Here is a 21,745-nt window from a genome sequence, read left to right on the forward strand (position 1 = left end):
AAACAATATCATATGTAAAAAAACAGACAACGTCAATGCCTTAAAAAAGACAAATAAACACAAATAGAGCAATAAAGAGAAGACAAACAATTGGTAGGATGCAAACAGGACAAGTAAGCTAATTCTAAACGACAGATTAAAACTAACTTTTCAAATGTTTCATAGAATAGAAGTTCATATTTGAATGTGTAAGTTTAGGTAACAGATTACATTGAATGAGTGACTAATATTACGTAATATTAAAAGTTTGTAAACAAAAGTAAGTTAATATAAACTGTACCTTCCACTGAATGTGTTGTGTGTGCATATAGCTGTAGGTTAGGTGTTTTTACTTCTTGCATATTTAGATTCCATTTCGAATTCTGTAAATAGTTAAAGAGTGCCATGAGTGATAGTGTAAATATTTTGAATTTTATTAGAATTAATGAATAACAATATTGTAAACATAAATACTCCAGCCAGTAGGCAAGCTGCTGTTTATGTATTGTTAACCACACTTTTATTTAGTTTCTCATAAAATTAGAATTGTAAATTTAACATTATACTCCTAGTAAAAGGTTGATTATTTCACTATCATGGATCTAGGTCATTTTCTTCATTCATAAAAATTATTCAAATTTATTCATTTATTTTCACTATTTTCCACTTGTATATTTATGTAAATTGTTATTACAATTGACTTCTTTCAAACATCATTATCATAATTCTTAAATGGAAAGCTAAATTGAAAACCGATACATAAAAGTTAAAGTTAAAAAAAAGAACAGGGATTCTTTAACAAATGTGCAAAGAGTATGGGCAAGTATACTATGGATAAAAATTGTAAAATGAAACGAAAATAATCGTACATGATTTAAATTAAAGATTATCATTTAATTTCAAGCTTCATAAATATAAATACTTAATATATATTTTTTTAGTTTATTAATGAATCTGACTAAAACTCGAACAACATGTAAAACACGATATAGCATAAAGATTTGTTAGCCACATTTTAAAGTTGATGGTATTTGATATAATAACTTATATATCTATTTCCATCTCAATATCAGTTGCAACACTACATAAAGTATTTCATGCAACATCACAAAAATAGTATTCAGTGTATTTTTTTTATATCGTCTTAAATTTTATCTATAGTCAAACTTGACGAAAGGACTGATTAAGGACAATCAAGATATGTGTTCATACATCTTCTGTCTTTATGCTTAGTTTGAAACAATGTAGTCATCTTTTAACATTACAAAACAATATTGCATTGATATATTTTAACATGTAAAATATACTGTATTGTCCATGTAACAGTTCAAATTAGACAGGTTGTTTTATACAAATTACATTCATTAAAAATACTGATTATAAAAAAAACAGTGTTCCTTTTACATAGGTGATAAAAAAACAATCGTTAAAAATGCGTCCATGGCCAATTACAGAAAATTGTCTATTTATTAGAAAAATGCTATCGTGGCGGTATTGACCAACGAAACCAATTCACATACATTGTTAAAACGGTTAGAATTATTTTAATTTTAGAACTTGTTTAGACATTTTATAAATTACAGCTAAATGGGTATCTATTGTATGAACAACTTTTCATTTATTGAAGGAAATCTGCAACTTTTTTATGCATGTTTGTGATAAGAAGCTGTGTCGCTGACACTTTCCCACTCTTTTCTTGAAGAATACTCATCCCCGTTTAACTATTTACATGCAAATGATCTGTTTTTAGGAAAATGATGATTTAAAAGAATTAATAGAAAAAGATACTGGGAATTATCATTTAATCCATCTGATTTAGCTGGGTTCCTATCACATAATCTTTCGTTTTCATCGCGTTATATATTTGTTGAATTGTTTACCTTTCCCTTTTTGCAACGCTGTCTCTTTGGTATGTTTTTCATTGCTTATAGGTATATTGTTACCGTTTACAATCAAATCAAATTATATTATTGAAATAAAGAATATGTTATCGGCAATGCCTATCTCTTTATTTTGTTTTGGGGGAGTACTTGTTGCTCAATCTTTTGTTTTTCTGTGATGTGTTGTGAATACATTGTTTGCTCTTTTGGCGTTTTTCTTTTTGTGTCATGCTATTGTCAGTTTGATTCGAAACCGAAAGCCTCTCGTCAACATATGTGTGTCGCACCGACCTCCATCTGTGATCTGTATGATTTCCATAAAGCTAACACATACTTTTAATATTAAACTACCTAATCAGCCAAAAAAAAAAAATTTGGTACGAAATAATAGTGATAACTTCTCAGTTTTTGTTTTTGTACATATACTTTTTGTACTATCGAAAAATAAGTAATTACTGCAGATTAAATCTTTTTATATAATTTATGATTAATGATGATTTTTGAGTTATTAGCTGATTTGCGTTTCAGATAAAAGTTCAAAGACAGCGGGTGACTACCCTATATAAACGACTGAAACATGAGTATATATCAGGAAAGATAACGACTAAACAAATAAAAAAATGAAAATTACAATAGATACATTTATACCGTGACGAATTATATGCAATATTAATTTTATGATCAACCTATTTTGATAATATAGACCCTTTCCTAGGATAAGGAAGATTATAACACACATGATGTACCAACGCCAGGTGCGAATCTGTGGAACCAATTACAAGAAACAGACACATTATGGCCTAAAACAGCTAAATATGACGTGATTATTGTGTCAAATTACGCATGAAATACGGCAAATTAAATGGTTATATGCGCAATCTTTGATGAGAGCACTTCAAAACTTACTGCATGGTTAATAGGCTTAATGACTCCATTTAGAACATTTAATGCATGTTTATTGCTCTGATGCGTGCTCTGCTGTTTTCGGCAATAATAATGATAAAAGCTTTTTATAAATTGGTGTCAATACTATGAAATAAAAATTATAGAAAAATTACAATTAGATGGCGCCTTAAATTTTGAGTATAATTAGGTTAAGCCCGAAATTTTAAAATTTGCAATCTTTTATAATACCACATATATGTTAGAAGAACTGTGGTTTTTGCAGGGTTGGCTTTGGCTGGTTTTATAAATGGTCATTTAGATTAATTATAGGCATGAAATTTATAATTCGATTATCTTTAATGAATACAATTTCATTTTGATATGAATTCACCGTGAATAGAACGCAGTATCTTTGGTACGCATGAACCAAATTCGTTTCCACTCAAAAAGTAAAGGCCACACATTCAAGAATACATATAGTCAGAAGTGTTACACTTGTTACATGAAACACCAAGCAACCAAGGAGTACAGTTTATGTACTTTTTAGTATAATATCAGTTTAGAAAAGGCTTCATTTTACATATAGGAAACATTTTTCAATTATAATCTAAATGATAGTATATTCAAATTATTACATGGATACCACCAAAAAGTTTGTAATCGTAAATAATGATAATGTGAAGTTTATTCCAAGAACAATACATACCTACCAAGAAATTATTAATAAGTATAATGGGTCATTTAATGTCAAATGGTAGCTAATTAAGACGAATCGCGTACTTCCGTATCGAAATATAAACCTTGTACCGTTGATAATTATTTACGCCACTGGAACCCGAGCATATCACTAGCCCAGTAGTATCAATTCGGTGTTGACATGAATATCAACTATATGGCCATATTTATAAATGTTTGCAAAAGTAAGAATTATTGAAAAACTAAGGATTACATTGGCCGTAGTTGGCACAACTTTTTTGAATTTTGGGTCTTCAGTGCTCTTCAACTTTGTACCTGTTTGATTTTTTAACTATTTTGATCTGACCGTCACTGATGAGTCTCATGTAGACATGTAGACGAAACGCGCGTCTTGGGTTTCGAAATATAAGCCTGGTACCTTAACTATTACGAGACATGCTTAAAAGATGTTGGTAATAGAAGAATAAAACATTGAACCTTGAATGTTCAGCTAGCCGTTGGTGTGCTTTTGAGTAGCTTGGTAATGATATATACATAAAAGATCACATTTGACGAGGGGTTTAACACATCTTATAATTAAAGCCTTAAATCAGGATTTCACTAAAGTAATACCGTACTGACGATTCATTTTCCTTCTAACCATGTTTCTTACAAGGTTAGTATGTCTCTTACTACGTTTTTTCGTATGAAATATTTCATCAATTGATTTTTATATCTTTCTCACAGTAGCGCTAGTTCATTGCGATTAAAGTGCTTTAATGCCGTTAAAGTGGCTTCTCTGTTTTGTTTTAACATCAGTTCCCTGTTATTAATTTTGTGTTTAACAATTGCCTCGACATTATCCATTATCAAACAATGGCGGATCAGTCTGAGGTTACATATGATTTATCGGAGATGTCTGAGAGTACACAAATGTCCATAACAAACCATTAACAGGGGAAGACGTGATATTATTTTACACAACCCAATTTTGAAGACTTCGCTTCAAAGATGAACTAATTTTAAGAAAGGACAATATCACTGTCAAAGTGTCGAATGTTTGAACATTGAGAAACGTTAGAGAAGGCCCATTAACAAATGTCATCCATTTTGAACTGTAAAAAAAAATGAAAAACAAACTTTAGGAGAACGATATCCAGGAAAACATTATAATCAATCTTTTCCAAATGACAAAGTCAAGAAAGATGTTTTCCGATGTTCTTCAGGCGCGACACCAGAAACCAGAAAAATACCTTCAATAGTTCAAGATTTGTCATTCGATTAGATTATTTCAAAACTTGAAATTAAAGGAGCAACATTTACCAATTTATGTGTTCTAAACACAAAAGTGATGAAATGATGCTTTTTTCTTAACGTCTTATGACTTTTTTCGTGAATAAGCCCGTATATTCATACAAAGCATGATTGCAACCATATACATTGTTTATTGCATATACCATACGTGTCGGTCGTTGCAAATGCTTAAATGATGATCTTGGTTAATGTATATGTGAAACAGACTATCCAAAAATAGACAGGTAACTGAGGAGAGTAATATACCTGTAATGAAGACTAAATGGGGACGATAAAAATGAAGCAACCCGTACACAAAGGAAGGACAAACAATGAGAAAAATATCTACGAAACAATGACAAAAATATCTACGAAACAGTTTACGGAAAAGAAGAAAATTATGCATCAGAGTCATCCGATTTTTATTATTTCATCTATATAACTTGTATTCACCTTTAGAGGTCAAACAATAGGATATTTCAAACATAAAGACTACTAAGATAAAATAAAGAAGCTATCAAGGGGTATACTTTCTGTATTTGATATTTGTCTTAACAGGTGCAAAAAAAAACAAGAATAAAAAATTGCCTGTATCTTGGTTTGTGGCGCAATTTTTATAAGCATGTGTTATAGTTTAATATCTAACATCTGCATACTACAAAACGTAAAAAGGCCACGGAGAAAACATGTTGAAACTATTTTCCACATCCGATCATAAACTGATGTGATATCTTGCAATGATCTGGACCAAAACATCACGCCGATCTTCAGAGTATGGTAACCTTTCCTGAAGCTTGAAATAAGTGTCTGGAATCGACAAAAGACCCGAAGCCTGAACCATATCAGTATTTAATATCAGTATTTAATAGCCCGACGTTACATGATACCTATGTAATAATACTGGTTCATATCACCATTCCCCAAAGCAAAATCACAAAATACCTTGGTTATCTAAATTTATCTAATACACTATTAATCTCAATAGTACTGATGAAAATGTTGATACTGTCATAATACTAATATTAAGATTTACTGATTAGAGTTCTAAACTTTAAAACATACTGCACCAAGACGCCTTATAATGATTAAGTTTCTAAAAGGAAATAAATCATAACGATAAAATAATGAAACAAGACACAAATAAGTACCGTTCTCTAATAATTGTGTGTGTGCACTTACTTTATCTTCATGATACCTATTTTATATTTTCACGTGGAATTCAGTATTTTATTTTATTTAAGTTCTATAAGAAAATGGTATCATAGTCTACTTTTAGTTCATTTATATGATTTGGAGTTTAGTGTGACGTCCAGTTTACCTGAACTAGTACACAATTTTATTTCATGGTCAGCTGAGGACCACCTCCATGTGCAGGATACTCTCGCTGCGTTGATGACCAATTGGTGGTCTTCTGCTATTGTCTGCTCTTTGGTCAGATTGTTGTCTCTTTGACATATTCCCTATTTCCATTCTCAATTGAACTTTTCTGCTGTTGCGTTTCTGAATCAATAACCGACCCGATACTAAATTTGTTATAGCCGAGAAAAGACTGGATTGCGAATAATTTATACGGTACAGTTCCTTGGTTATTTATAACAAAGGTCAAGGTAATATATTGTGCTGCCAAATAAGAAATGACTACCCTCTAAACAAATATGAAAATGATCATGCTATCATTTTTTGTGAACGTCACTACCTTCATGAACCCTGAATGGATAACTAGAACCTGTTCCATATTGAGCACAATTTATGCTTTTCATGATAAAATCGTGTAGCTGGTAAAAATAATGATAAGTCAGAAATAAGTGTCACAAGCAAGGAACCTTATTTTGATAAAACGCCTGGTATCTTTGTTGTGTTTAAAAACCCCAGCTTTAATCACCATTTTCTACATAAGGAAATGTCTGTACCGAGTCAAAAATATGACAGTTGTTTTCCATTTTTTGTTGTGTGATTGAGCCTTTGATTTGACCATTTGATGGAAGATTTTCAATTTTGAATTTTTATTGGGAGTTCGGTATTTTTGCTATTTTACTTTTATAATGAAAGTTACATGCATACAGTCGTTTGTGATAAATATGTTCATAATGAAATTTATCAGATTATATAAGTGTGTATGCACACATTTCTAGAAATAAAGTTTCAGACATAATAAATGCATAGCAATGCAAAAACCTTCACGAGCATCCATACACAAACCATTAAAATCCAACATATGATAGTAAACATCGCTGTTGTGTGTGCACTTGAACTTTTAACAGAACATAAGTCCCACAAAAAGTCCAAATGTTCTAAGGCCAAAATTGCCTGTTAAACTGCAAAAGTTTCATAACATATCGTTTGACTCCCGCCAGCACAATGCCACGGATTAAACTGTGGGGTATAAATTATAAATGATAGTCCGACAGGAGCAGTATCAAATCATATGGTATCATTTTTTTCAATCTTAAGGTGGTATGGGTGTCTTCCTCCATGTTGGATTGTAAAAAACAGAGAAACAAAGGTCCGTATTTTCTATCGAGTTAGCAAAAGTTGATGCAGGAATGACATATTTGATGTGAATTTTCATTTAAAAGAACCAATTTATAGAAAAATAACTTATCAATATTAATATTTTTGCAAATGTTGATTATTTTTGGACGTTTTAAAAAAAAAAAAATTGGCATTTTAAGGGGACAGTGCATTTTCTGAAGGATTCTACATGGAATTTTCCCGATTTTGTATTTTAGCCGAAAAAAACGCACGGTGACCCTACCTTTTCTTTTGATATTCTCAAAGCATTGTCTGAAAGCTATCTTTTCCTTAAGTATTTAACAATTCTATCATTTTGTTTAGTTTCTATTCACAAAAGGTTGTTTTTTCCTGTACAATCCATACAAAATCTGTCATGTTTTCACGCCCTGTAGCTTGAGAAAATGCGCGGTGACCTATCATTTTTATTATATTTTTCAACATATATCAATAGATACTACATTTTGGCAAAGTATGAACAAATTCTATCATTTTTATTTTAGACTCCTGTCTTTTAAAACGAACATATACAGATAAGCTGAGATATTCCTTATGAAAATAGACGCCTATCACTTGAAAAGCACATTTATCAAGAACCGTACATTGCATATTACAGCATCATTTTAAACATCAGTTATATGAGGTGAACGCAAATGCATGCTTAGCACTAACAGTTAATCTTGTCAACACACACTGTTTCAATTCCTTTGGAGTGAATGCGAATCTATCAGGTTAAGTGTTACCTTGATCTATATATTCTGAATGGATTCATGAGAAGTTAACTTCGACGAACTACTGATCTCTCTAATTTACCATTTTCTGTTGTGTTATTACATTATTTCTTGGCATCGTATCGTTGTACGTAGTATTGTACTTATGTCACTGAATGTTTTATTGTACTCCTTAGGGTCGTTTGTTTTCTCGTTATGAATCTTCAATGTATTGGACAAGTATCTCCTTTTCCTCTCTATGAATCCGTACCAACTAAATTTTTAAAAGAAGGTGGTATGATTGGAAATAAATGAGGTCAACTACAACCAGAGATCAACGGACAAAATGCTAGCAACGAAAAGTCATAATTCTGCCGCTAATAATACGAAACTCCATATCATATAGTAAGTTATGAAAACAATTCAAACAAAAAACCTGCGGTCTGATTTGCGTAAGACAATAAACGAAACACAATTGAATACATTATGTGTCAATCTTTTTAAAAATTCTCAAATTGGTCTTAGAAATATAATTAAATGTTTATCTAGATTTTATCGTTTATATGTCCTACATAAATTAAAAGTATGCTTTATACTATTCAAGTTGTGAATGGCTCATGATTAACAACATATGTTTGCAATACTCAAAATTTTGCAAGAACTAATAACAATTCTACTACAAAATATATGCAAAATACCAGGGTTATAATATCGTACGACAGACGCGAATTCAATCTTCATATATTCATCAGAGGCGTTCGAATCAAAAAAGATGCACAGCAAAATCGGTTTTAACGTATTTGTAGACCAATAACAGCAACGCTCGTTCCAAAGGCCCAACCGCGAACGAAGCCGAAGATCACAAAGGATTCAAAGTTCTAAAATTGCACTATGAAGAATAATGATAGCTCGGTAATGCAAACTACCTTTGTATTAATTAGTAAAACAAAACAAGCTGTTAGAATTAGTATAATAAGGTTACAATCATAAAAAGGCCAGCGATGTAAAGTTTATGTAAGGTGACAAATGATATCCATCATTTCTATTGTCCAGTTAATAATTTGCAATCGCTAGTTTCAAAAGTATGACCAAAACATATATCATAGTTTGTCACAAAAGTGTCAATATGTATGAAAAATGTCCATCAAAAACCATGAAAAGATGATAAATATATAGGACATTATTTCGACAGAAGCATTAGCCCTCACGTGTTGTCCTTAAATATGAGGGGTACACAGAATTGTCCTCAAGGACTACAGACTTGGAGAGTCCGCTTTGTACAGTACTTAGTATTTGGTTCAGATCTTTATCAAGTCATTTATTTTATTGTGACAAAGGTGGAAAACATTAACTATGTAACAAGTTATGGACCGTATAACAACACAGTATATAAGGCATAAATAAAAAGCGAGGACTGATTAAAATGCTCCAAAATGTGTTCTCTTTTATTTGAAATACAACTGAATGAGTAAACATGTATATCACGTCAATTTGTAATATATCAATCAACATTTTCGAATTAATATATTCGCTGAAACGTTTTGATCAGTCTGCTTTATCATAGTATATGCGACAATAATATCTACAACCAACAAATAAAAATAAGAAATACAAGAATGAAAAGAAAATACAAAAGTTTTTAATTTTAGAGCACATGAGTTGCTTATTGATTTTGTTTTAAAATATAATATTATGTGGTTTAATATTTGTCTTTTGATTTTCAGATAGTTTTGGTAACTAAAGCGTCAGAGAAGCAAGTTCGAGTTTGAAAGAATTAATTGTTTCACATAGTTGTCATCTCATGTTCAAGATCAGCGGAGTTTTTCATATTCCAGGACAAACGAACATCACATGATCAGCACCTCATATGGACCATTCATGCCATGTTTGGGTTTATCAAACATGGCATGAATGTTCCTTGTGAGGTGATTACCAAGTGTAAACCAAACCTTGCATGAATTTTCCGTATGAGGTAATGACCAAGTGTTGTTACTTTGTAGCCGATCCATCATCCAAGATGGTCACCAGCGAAGGACTAAGTTTAACATAGGACCCTATGGGAAATGCATATAAATGATTCAGTGGTTCTCTAGAAGAAGTGCAAAATGTAAAAAAAGTTAACGCCGACGACGACGGACATCAGACGCCAAATAATGAGAAAAGCTCACTTGGACCAGGTGAGTTAAAAAATAAAATCGCTTGAACTTATGTCGGAGAAATTTGGATTTCGTACGATTTCATGTGTTTTTGTTTGTTTCCTTAATTTGTCTTATCTAAATCGGTTTACATCGGTAAACTACTATCGCCTTAAACGTTTTTTTTTATTATTATATTAACCTTCTTCAGGAACGCGCAAAGCCGAATATTGCAAAGCCAGTGATGAAAAAGAACCTAAACAGTCAAAGACTTATAAAACCGTAAAGGAAAAAAGTATAGAATCTAACAATTTCGAAATTTAGTAATGACCAAATTTAGAATGGTTTGATATAAATCATGTTAGTATTGAATTACTCACTTCTGGGATAATGATACCCTAGATGACTGATAGTGCACCAGCAGAGGTATCGACCCAGTGCTGTGAAAAACATGAAAACAACACGTTATGATTTAAAGGCGACCGAAGCACTCTTAATAGATTTCTCCATCAACAGGAACGCGTAAAGCAGAATATTTAAAAGCCAATACATACCAGTGATATGATTCTGGACAAACAAAACCGACCGACAAAAACTTATCAACAACACTGTCATTGTAATCTTCGAACATGACTTTTTCTCAAACTTAAAACATTATTTTGTTTTACCTATGTGTATCATTTTCATGGATTAATTGAAAATCAAAAGTTTGGTACAAAGGTGGCATCTACTTGCAATATCTGTATTGATTTAATTTAGAATACTAGCCAGTCAAAGAGAAAAAGTAAAAAAAATAAAATATCTAATATGCAAATTTTACCGCCAAAATTAATATATTGACATTGTGCAATTCCGCCTATGGTATCTTACAGCTTCCATAGAAACCGCACAAAATGATAAATAGTCGTGCAGCATTTTGTCACCTATAGTGACAAGTAATCGACGTATCATATCTATTATGCCCTAGGACAGACTGTACGCAACCAAAATGTATGACCTTCATACATTCGAACAAAAACTTAATGTTTGTCATAAATATTTGTGGTTTCGCCATCTTCATGCATTTTGCAGTTTGAACAATATCATGGGTTTTAAAAAACGGAGATATAATAAGTTGCAAGTGATAAAGGCTTTGGTGCGTTTATCAAAGTTGTGGTGACCTTTTCATTATCTACTAAAATCGAACATGAGCAGTCATTCTATTTGAATGTTTTGACAAAAAGAAACAAAAAAGAATTAAAAACAGGAAACTGAAGAAGGAAAATATTTAATGTGCAGACGAAGGTCTTGATAAATACTACCGGTATCATGGCAAGATTTCAAAAATTCCTCATTAAAATCTCATTACCAAAATTTTAAGAAAGATTAACACTATATCTGTCAAAATAAAACTCGACAAACAAGGTAGTGATTTTGAAATTAAGCTTTCCAGATGTTTGATCGTCTGCCCTCTGCAGCAATTTGTTGTGATAAATGTTAAAAGCAGTTTTTACATCTTTAAACATTTGTTTTTCCTTCTTCGTGCAATATCATTACAAATAAAGCATAAATTTCAAATAAAATGCAAATGACGGACAAAAAATCAAACCTTCAAAATTTAATCCTGGAAGCAAAGGAGTTACCATTCGCCATTACAGAATACATTTCCTTATTAACGATACCACGAATAATACATACTAACGTAATAGTCTTTTTAATTGATTTTTAACCAATTTCGCAATTGTACTCTGTAAATGTATTCGTTCAGGTATGGAATTATTATGGGCTTTAAAACAAATATGTCATAAAAATTTTAATATTTTATTTTAGTTGGTAAAGTAGTAATGCCCGTTTACACACAATATTCTGTGCAATTCACAATGTCCTGTAACAAGATAAATGCCCATTATCAACGTCGTAAACCATTGTTTTTATATTATCCCATTTAATAATATTCACGAATTTAGGTTTCAGTTTGTTTCAAATATCGACTCGAAGTGAAATACAAAAATTGGGATAAAATTAATCATCCAAGAACGTTATCAAATTGAAAATATAGAAACGTGATCGATAAATCAGTGCTCAAAGGGAATTGTTATGTACAGGGTTTTTTTTACACGATTCTGAAGAATGTGCAATCAGAAAGCGTAAACAGAAAGAGAGACAAAACTATGAAAAAGGGAAGAAAAAAAGAAAATCACACCCCATAGCACAGACAAGTACAAAATAAGTAGCTCCTTTCGTTTTAGGAAACTCTGTATCAGGCTATGTTGGTTATAGACGGAATGAATTCGGTCCTTTCAAAAGAGCCCACCTATTTTAACAGATGCTAGAGGAGTATTGCTGCACACATAGTTAGTGAACTTAAAAGCAATTTCTGTCGTTAGCAGTGTACGTCTGCATATTCACTAATCAAAAAGCTAGCTAAATCTCTATGCTGGTTTACAAAAAAGTTAAAAAGGGGATAACAGTGATGCAATCAAACACATTATTATTAGAAATGAAAACAGACAGCACCATGGGAAAATGCAAATTTCAAACATTACTGCATTAAACTTCACTAGTGATACTCATCATGTGACCTATTTGTTAACTATTTCAAGTTTCACAAGGAAAAAGCACAAAAACAACATATCCACCAAGCTTCGGATTTTTTACCGAATGAAAGGAAATTGTTCAATATTTGAAATCAAACGACCAAATTTGGTCTCCTGCTTTTTTTTATTTTCAAGACGTCATATGCAGTTTCCTTTGTGCGACTAGTTGAAGCTGCTATCGGCAACAGACGGCTGAATGGTGATTATTTAAGGTCGTAGCGAGATTCGCATTTATGTTAGATACAATCAACGATTGGTCAGTATAATAATAAGAAAATGTGGTGGGATTTGCCCAAAAATATAATGAAAATACCGACCTGAAAGACAAATTAAAAAAGAGGTCCATAAAAACTGACAATATAGAATTAAAGAAAAAGGAACGAATGGAAAACAACTGTCATGTTCCATACTTAATAAAGACATTTCCCCAAGAAAAGTGTGCGCTAAACTTGGTTTTATAGCTAGCTACACTTCTCACTGGTATTAGACAACTGCCCGCTAGAAACGAAAGGAATGGTCGGTAAACAATTATAGATCGACGTGAGACCCTCAACAAAGGGTGAAATCGTGTGGTAACCCACAAAAATCCTTATGGGTAACACAATTGTAGAAAACACATTTCTTAAATATTAAGAAGTTAATTCTTGGTTTAGATGTGAAGTTTGGATCATTTGTCTTGTAACATCAAACATCGCGACTGACGCCAATGACGTCATTTCATGTACACGACATATGCATCTATGAGAAGGTATACACATTTTTAAAGTGTACGACACCAGACTTCTTAATTGTCATGTGACATTAATACCAAAGAACTGTTATAACTCACTGTTTGTTTTATTAATTTAAATAAATCATTTTAAGCGGTCATAATTTCCTTACATCATCTCAATTTTCCTTTACAGAATTATACGCAACTGTCTAATAAAATAGTACAACACTTCACATTGACTGACAAGGAAAAAATGCAATACATAAAACTGTCCACGACCTTACCGCCTCGGGACAAGACATTCTCCAGAGGATCAGATTTGTTTTTTAGTTGTTCTGGGGTCACAATCAAAGTCCAGGATGCCGACACTTGTTATTGTTGTAAGGTTATCTGAGGCAAACTGGAGGTAATGGTGCGGCTAAATATCCAACATGGCTGCCATCTCAGCTGGACATTAGTGACCACAGAACTGAAAGTTAATGGGTCAAGATCGAAGTCAAATGTCAAAAGAGGTCACGCCACGGTTTAGTGATCATACAACATCGTCTCACGAATGCCTAAATAAACGTCAACAATAAATGCTGGCTTTAAACCCCAAGGTACTTTGTCTTTTTTAGTGTTGGTTATACAGAACAAGTACATACTGTAAACTTATTTCATTTACAATATCCAGTTCAACACTTTGGTATTGAACAACTATTTCATGTACAAAAAAAAGTTTACCATATAAGTAAATTATGTGAAATTTGTTGATAGAATTCCTTCTAAAAGTTCATAAGATGACAATTTAAGAAAGCCTAGAATAAATACATAGAACATGTTGATTTTAGAAAATATTGCATATAACATTGTTGTGGCCGTGATTTTGATACAAATAAGGAGACCAACTCTCTCTCTCTCTATTTATCTATCTTTCCCTGGTTTCAAACTAGCCTAACTTTCTATCTTAAAAAGGGCGAAACCAACAAACTGATACTTTTTAATCTTCTAGAGTTAAAAATATCGTCATGACCTGATCTGACTTAAAACTCTTCTTCTGTTCACGTCTTTTGTTTAATAGTGACATTCAACACTTATCATAATAATCTCAGACCGCCAGAAACACCCCTTATACTTTATCAATTTGTTTAATCGAAAATCTGTCACTGAATTAAACTCAAGTTATCCATTAAGTTGCTTCCCATGCAGGGAACAGTGTAAGGAGTCCAATTAATACCAATTCTATTTAGATCAATTTGTTCTCATTTTGTTAAGTTTGATACAGTCCGTTTTGAATTTCATACCCCTTTTCTATCATCAAGGTATAGTTTTTCACTAATTCAGAGAAAACAGCTCGACTGACATTAAATTACTATTTAGGCCGGGAGCTATAGAGGTGATGATTTTATCGTCATAACATACCACCCGGCAGCTGCCAACTGTAGAACGCATGCGTAGTAATGGAGTAGTTTAAATACCTTCATAATGGTATAAAGTTGGTTGCCTGAGAGATATCTAACCCCGATAAACAATTTTATTTTATAACTTTTTAATGTGTTCTTAGTCGTAAATGACGGGCGAGTCTTTTTTTAACTTGTTCTGCTTCAACTAGGGTAAACTAAAGAATACAATACAAGTTATTGAAGCTAGATATTTGTGTGTTAGGTGTTAAAATGATATTATTGTCATTAGCTACGGACGAAAGTCGTCCTAATGTAATAAACATTGTTATGACGGCGTTGTGTAATTAGCATTAGGGCTACCAAATCAATTGTTACATACGGGTATTAAAATCACATATTTCTCTTCAGCCGAAGTTATTGACCTATTCTCAAATAAAGTGTCATATTAAAAGGAGTATAGTAATATATAGTAACACATCTTTGTAATTATGTTATTCCCCCAATGCACTAGTTACATGTACATTAGAAACTGTTCCTCCAGTGTAGGTCTAAAAAAGACAGGTTTAACATACCTTTTTTCAGATGTGAGAAGATATTCAATCAGTAACACATAATTTGTTTTTTAAAAACGTAAATTGATGAATATCATGCAATGATTTGTATTTTCACTGTATTTACTTTATAATGTTTTTATCGTTAAGGATGCAAAACGAAAATAGTAGGAAAATGTTTCTGTTTCAAGGTCATGTGTAGCCAACAGTACTCGCATCACGAAATAAGTAAGAGCTCAGTCCGTACATACACTGATCTTCGTTTAACTACCATATATAATGTCTCCATAGAAAGGGTAGAAAGATATTCCAGTCACATATCTTATCTTAGATAAACAATACGTATGGACACAGACAACCCATTGTGCTAAATACCAGAATAACAATGTCAGGAGGAAACTATACCATGTGCACAATACTCTTTTTTTTTGTGGAATAATCCCACTAACCAGCAGTTTGAAAAAAGCCAAATATATTAAACTTTTGGGAACATTGACACCGAATGCAGAAATTTTCAATACTATAATTTAATTGATAAGAACTACTTACTCCATACCATATTGCGATTTGATCGTAATCTGTATGACTTTTTGAGTTTTCATCTGCTCGTGATAGTTTAAACAAAATTAAGAGTTCAAAAGAGCAAACAGATCAGAGACAAGACTTAGTAATGTCTTCTAAAAAAAAATTGGCCATGATGTTATCGATTTCTTTACTTTTTCGCACTAAGATTTCCCACATTTCAAAATCTTTCCTTAATCCTAGTCAATGCACATTTAATTTTAAAAGTCTAGTTGTTTTATTAGAAAATTCAACTTATTTGGTTTTTAGACATAAAAACATTATCAATGTTATATTATCCTTAGAATCGTTTACTCGTTTGGGAGATTTGTTTCTATGTTTTCAAAAGAATAATGTCTTATGTTTTAGAGCTGGTATTGCACGATGTTGATAAGTACCAATGTCAACCTGTCGCAGGAACGACCATATCCGTCTCCGATTTTCAACAGGATAATAGAATCTTTTCTCGGATTTTTGTATCAGCACACAATACCTGTATAAGACGGATTAGTTCAGTCATCAGCCTTTGTATACATTCCTTTTGACAAGAGCAAATTTCAATGTAAAGTCCCTCTTTGTATTTCATTTTATGGAACTTTCAATTGTAGTTGATATTGATTAGAGCAACACTAGTTCTAATCTGATCATAATTAGAATAGTAGCAAGGTTTGAAATAGAGAGGAAATTCTATTGTTATTACACGTTCTGCTGTTTAATTTAGCTGTTTTTAGAAGATCAAAAAGTTTGTCTTTGGATAATTAAGGTGACTAACTCTACACTGTTGATACAAAGATCCATATATAAGCCTAATTCTGCGTATATATTGGCTCTACAAAGCAAAGCTACGTTCCAAGGCAGGTAGATTACACGGGGGAATAACAAATCTAATAACAGCCTCTAGCTTACGATGTCAGTAATGATAGGTACATATGTGTGAAATGAATTAAATCAAGATCAATCAAAACAATTTCTAAACATCAGAAGTCGGAAGAAAATGAACGATAATCAGCAAAACATTTATTGTTTATGAAGATTAATAAGTAATATGACAAGGGGCGTACCGACTTGATTTGTGACAGATCTCAACTGTTGAAAGTCCATCCAACAATACAATAAAATTGAGAGTGGAAATAGGGCATGTGTCAAAGAGACAACAAGCCAACCAAGGAGCAGAACACAACCGAAGTCCACCGATGGGTCTTCAATACAGCGAGAAAAATCCCGTATCCGGAGTCGTGCTTCAGCAGATCCCTAAACAAACATATGTTCTAATTCAGTGATAATGGACGTCAACTCCGAAATTTATAAAAGACATTTCCATATATTTATAAAGAACAAAAAAGCAACACACAAGTGCACATATAACAAAAAAAACAGTGGTGTGCACACACATCGGAAGGCGATAGCGTGTACCTGACGTCCAGTGGTCAGATGCAGTAGTTTGTTATATACTTTAAAATTCCAATGTTATAACAGGACATATTTGGGGTATACAATTTCTCATTTTCTATCGGACACATAACACATACACGTACGGTGACCTATAGTTGTTAATTTCTGTGTCATTTTGGTCTTTTGTGGATAGTTGTCACATTGGCAATCATACCACATCTTCTTTTTGATAACTCGTGAAAAATAGCTACTGAAAAACTTATAGTATGATGATAATAGCTTCTTAATAGCAGTTTTATTTCAATCAAAGAAGCCAAGATAGGGATAGCTAACACAAGATTTTACAAATGGTTTATTATAATGGAGAAAAGAGATATTCAAAATTGAAAAATGGAAAATGCTATGTTTATCCATTTGCTATCATGTTTGTGTGTTATGCTAGATGTTATGAAGCTTGCTTGTTTGTTTAAGTGTAATTTTTAAGTTATAACATAGTTTTGTCAGACAGTAATCTTTCATTTAATATTTAGTAGAACTGTAAACTATTTACTTTCCATTTCTTTACCACAATTATCATATAATGTATAGAATGTTCAAGACAATATTTCCAAACAAATTGCTCATACCACATCCTCTTACATCTAAATAACATATATTCATGAACTTAAACAAAGTACGATGAACTAGTTAACAAATAATATACGTAAATAGCTCAAGATGGGAATCGGGAAGAAAATCATTTATATCTTCCAGAAACTTCATGCTGAATGTCCTGGTAAATGTCGACATAATGACGTCTTCTCTTTACAAAATAGAAGAAAGATATCCGCAGAACTTTTCTTCCTCGACACCTACAAATTGGGGCGTCATCAATGTTTGCAGTAATACACTTGAACTCTTTAGACTTTTCAACACGACACATACAGTTTTCTTTGCTTATTTGAAAAGAAAACCATTTTAACGTAATAATTGGTGTTCCTAAGTTTATATGAGACTTCAACTGCAGCCAGTGAAGTGAATAGGATTTTATTCAGCATGATAAATTGTCTCGCAACGGGTTATCATTATTACTATGATGTGTTTTTCTCCGGGCAAACTTCCTGACAAATACCCATTCACACGATTATTCTTTTTAAAGAGTTGATGCATTTGACATAGTCATAGTTGAAAGGCAGGGGCTTTTCACTCAGATAATTAATAACAAAACACCAATGTTTTTCGTAAACGTGGAACTTCGATATGACTACAACTATTCAGATTATCTTGTCAAACGGTTCTAATTTCTTTTCGGTTTATAGGATTGACGAAATACAATTTCTTAAATATTTATCTTACTCTCCAGTAAAGAAAATCAATAAAAAGTACATACACAGTAAATGTCAGTCAGCGGGGTTTTAAATTTTTATTATTAAAAAAGTTCAAAAAAATCAAAAAATAAAGTCAGCCATCCGAAAATGAGCACCCAAAACAGTGACTTGATAGTTATAAAAATTGTGGTGATATGGTCTGCAGAATCCATCATTATGTACGGTAAATCTATTTTATGGGCTATTGTACGTGTTGATCAGTCGTGAAATTGGAGAAAGACAGTCTCGAAAAGAGTATTGTCAACTCAACACCTTTTATTTTAATAGCTATCTTGACCTAAAAAGCATATCATCCGAAAATCATCTTTTTAACGTAATGGTCTCCGAAGTCAAAGAAAAAACCGTGAAATGGGTGTTTTGCCGCATGTTTGATAAAAGATTTAAAACTTTGTTTAGTATTTTAGTGATAAGAATCGTAAATAAAAACGTGTATTCAAGGTCTTTAGAAATCTATATAAAAGTTGATGAAAACACATAAAGCAGACTCACTATTAGTAAATGATATTAGGAGATTTTTATAATATTAATTTTGCACTAAAGTAAACAAACATAAACATCCATTACTACGATTTTCCATATTACTACGAATTTCCTTATTACCAAAAAAAGAAGAAGGGTAACAACATGTTTTTACACATACCAAACAAATTCGACAAGATGAAGGCAAGCGAAGATTTGGTGTGTCAGCTTTTTGCACAACTATATTTTATTTATGTATGTATTCTAGATTTGTGAACGAGATTTAAGAAACTATGATATAAATGCTAGTAAGACCTATTATCTATCACAAATGAGAAAAACTTCTAAAACAAATGTTCTCCATCTTATCAGCAACAAGTTCATCTGTATTTGAAACTCTATGTTACACTCTATGTGTAACTGTTGCATAATTTGTCAATCGTTGTAAAAGTTAAAGTATAAATGGTTAACAAGCCAATGTTTTGTGAGGGAAAACGTATTTCATATTTTTTTCGGTACATTTTAAAAGGATTCAAATATTAACTCTGAAGTACTTTACATCATAATCTGATGGTCTTGTGAATATTCCATATACTTGTCTCAAAAGGTGAAGTATATGCTTTATAATATTTTTCGTAAAATTTTATAGTGATATATTTTAAAAGGAGATGTGGGGTTAAATATCAATGGACACAAATAACAAAATGAGATTCAGATTACAACATACAATCCTTAACATACGACAGGTGTTAAATATAAATACAAATGGCTTTGGTTAGTATAACTAGTATAAACAAAAATCAGCTTCCAAAGATCAACATAAACTTTTCCGAATAACGAAACTAACAAAACGGCATTAAAGTAATGACTTGAGACAACTGTTAACAAGTTTCAGGACTAAGGACAGACACGGACAGACACATGACTATGCTGTGAAATCTTGCCTCTGACAATATCGATTGCTTTCTGTTGTTTTGTCCGCTACCAGTGATATCAAATATACATGTAATCAAAGGCAGCCTCTCGTCTCCATTAAATGGCAAATATAACTTCCAAATTAAAATATTTTTTAGAGGCATCATATAGATGTTTGCTGCTCAAAACATGATTAATCGTTAAATGGAGACTTATAGCCGCAAAACATTGTGAACCGTTAGTTAGAGACTTGCATCCGCAAAACATGATTAACCGGCCGTTATTTAGAGACTTGCAGCCGCAAAAGATGATTAACTGTTAGTTAGAGACTTGCAACCGCAACACATGATTAACTGTTAGTTGGAAATTAGCAGCCGCAACACGTGAATAACTGTCATGTGCGTTTTGGTATAGTGTCGCAGCACAAGGACAAGTAAGGACTATAATACACGATCATGTAAATCAGTGGTTTGGTCATGTAAACACACACACAAACAAACAGACATACACTACATCCATAAAAATCCCTCAAAAAAGCCCATAGTATATAACAGTTGGTTAGTGGTTTATATGTATATATATACATGCTCTTTCAAACCCTGTTATGAATGTCAATCTAGCTTTAGATTTACCAAGGTCCGCTTTACATGTGGTTAAAAAGATATTTTTCTTATAAGATGAATGATTAAATATGTTGTTTATATCATCTTTGGATGTGGTAAACTTATTTGTTTGCTAATTTAATTAATATGCATATAAGGTGTCGATGACAACTTATTTCAAAATCTTCAAACACAATCATTTATTTCATATATCACCAGTGTTTTTTCATTATTACTATACGGTTTGCCAAATAAAGTCCAAACTGGGAACACGGTTACAACAATGTCCCATCAAACACATATGACATTAACCATAATACAAATTGGGTGGAAGCACACACTACACAAATCCGCCAGTTGTGAAACATTGTTCAAGAAAATCAGAACATAGAAAACTTCTTTTTCATACATGACCACAGTTCTTAAAAAAATACAAACCAGGAACGTGATTGTAAAAATGTCCCATCAGACATTCATGACTGGAACAACTATGAAAATATATTTGGACGAAGCTCACACTACATAAATCCGCCAGTTGAGAAAACATTGTTCAAGAATATCAGAACATAGTTGTCAAATTCTACACCCTTTGGTCTCTAGTGGAGTGTTGTTTCTTTGACATTTATTCCACGTCTTCTTACCATTTATATAGAGACAACAATGGTATTTACATTCTAAACAAAGACAACAATGAATGATTCAGACAATGTTTCAGGATTGTTCTATGTAAACCATTGAATCGCGTGCTTTATGTTTGATGCATGTAAAGCACACTCCAGAGATTTTCTATCTAGTTAAAAGTTTTTAAATTCAAAGGTAATAAAATAATCTTAAATGTTATTACCCATGTATTTTTAAAACCTATAATTACCGGCTGTAAATCACACGTCTGTAATAAGAAGATCGGTTATATCAGTTTCGGCCCATTTGATGCGATACGCTTCAGCAGCTATGGTAATTATAGACATTAGAACATCTTGGCTGTTTAAATTTGAGATTAAGTATTTAGAATTATCTTGTGTGACTACCTTCTAAAAATAACATTACATAATCGTTGTAACCTTAAACCTTGGGTAATTTTCTTCGTTTACATTTTCGATTATAGATAGAAAAGTCAAACAGGACCAGACAATCAAACATATCACGGAATTGATAAACTA

At 32.1% G+C, this 21,745-nt stretch overlaps 1 long non-coding RNA gene across 3 annotated transcripts in view; it reads right to left on the bottom strand.

The window, feature by feature from the left end:
• The window catches only part of LOC134688215 (uncharacterized), a 76,349-nt gene that overhangs the window by 50,101 nt on the left and 4,503 nt on the right, over positions 1–21,745 (bottom strand). For 2 of the 3 annotated variants that reach the window (XR_010101792.1, XR_010101793.1), the window contains exon 2: positions 281–362. The exons of the other annotated variant lie outside the window; for it this stretch is intronic. This is a non-coding gene — a long non-coding RNA (uncharacterized LOC134688215). The remainder of the gene's footprint in view (positions 1–280; positions 363–21,745) is intronic. 3 annotated transcript variants of the gene reach the window in all.

Source organism: Mytilus trossulus, chromosome 10, assembly GCF_036588685.1.
Source record: "Mytilus trossulus isolate FHL-02 chromosome 10, PNRI_Mtr1.1.1.hap1, whole genome shotgun sequence".
In the NCBI taxonomy this organism is placed as follows: domain Eukaryota; kingdom Metazoa; phylum Mollusca; class Bivalvia; order Mytilida; family Mytilidae; genus Mytilus; species Mytilus trossulus.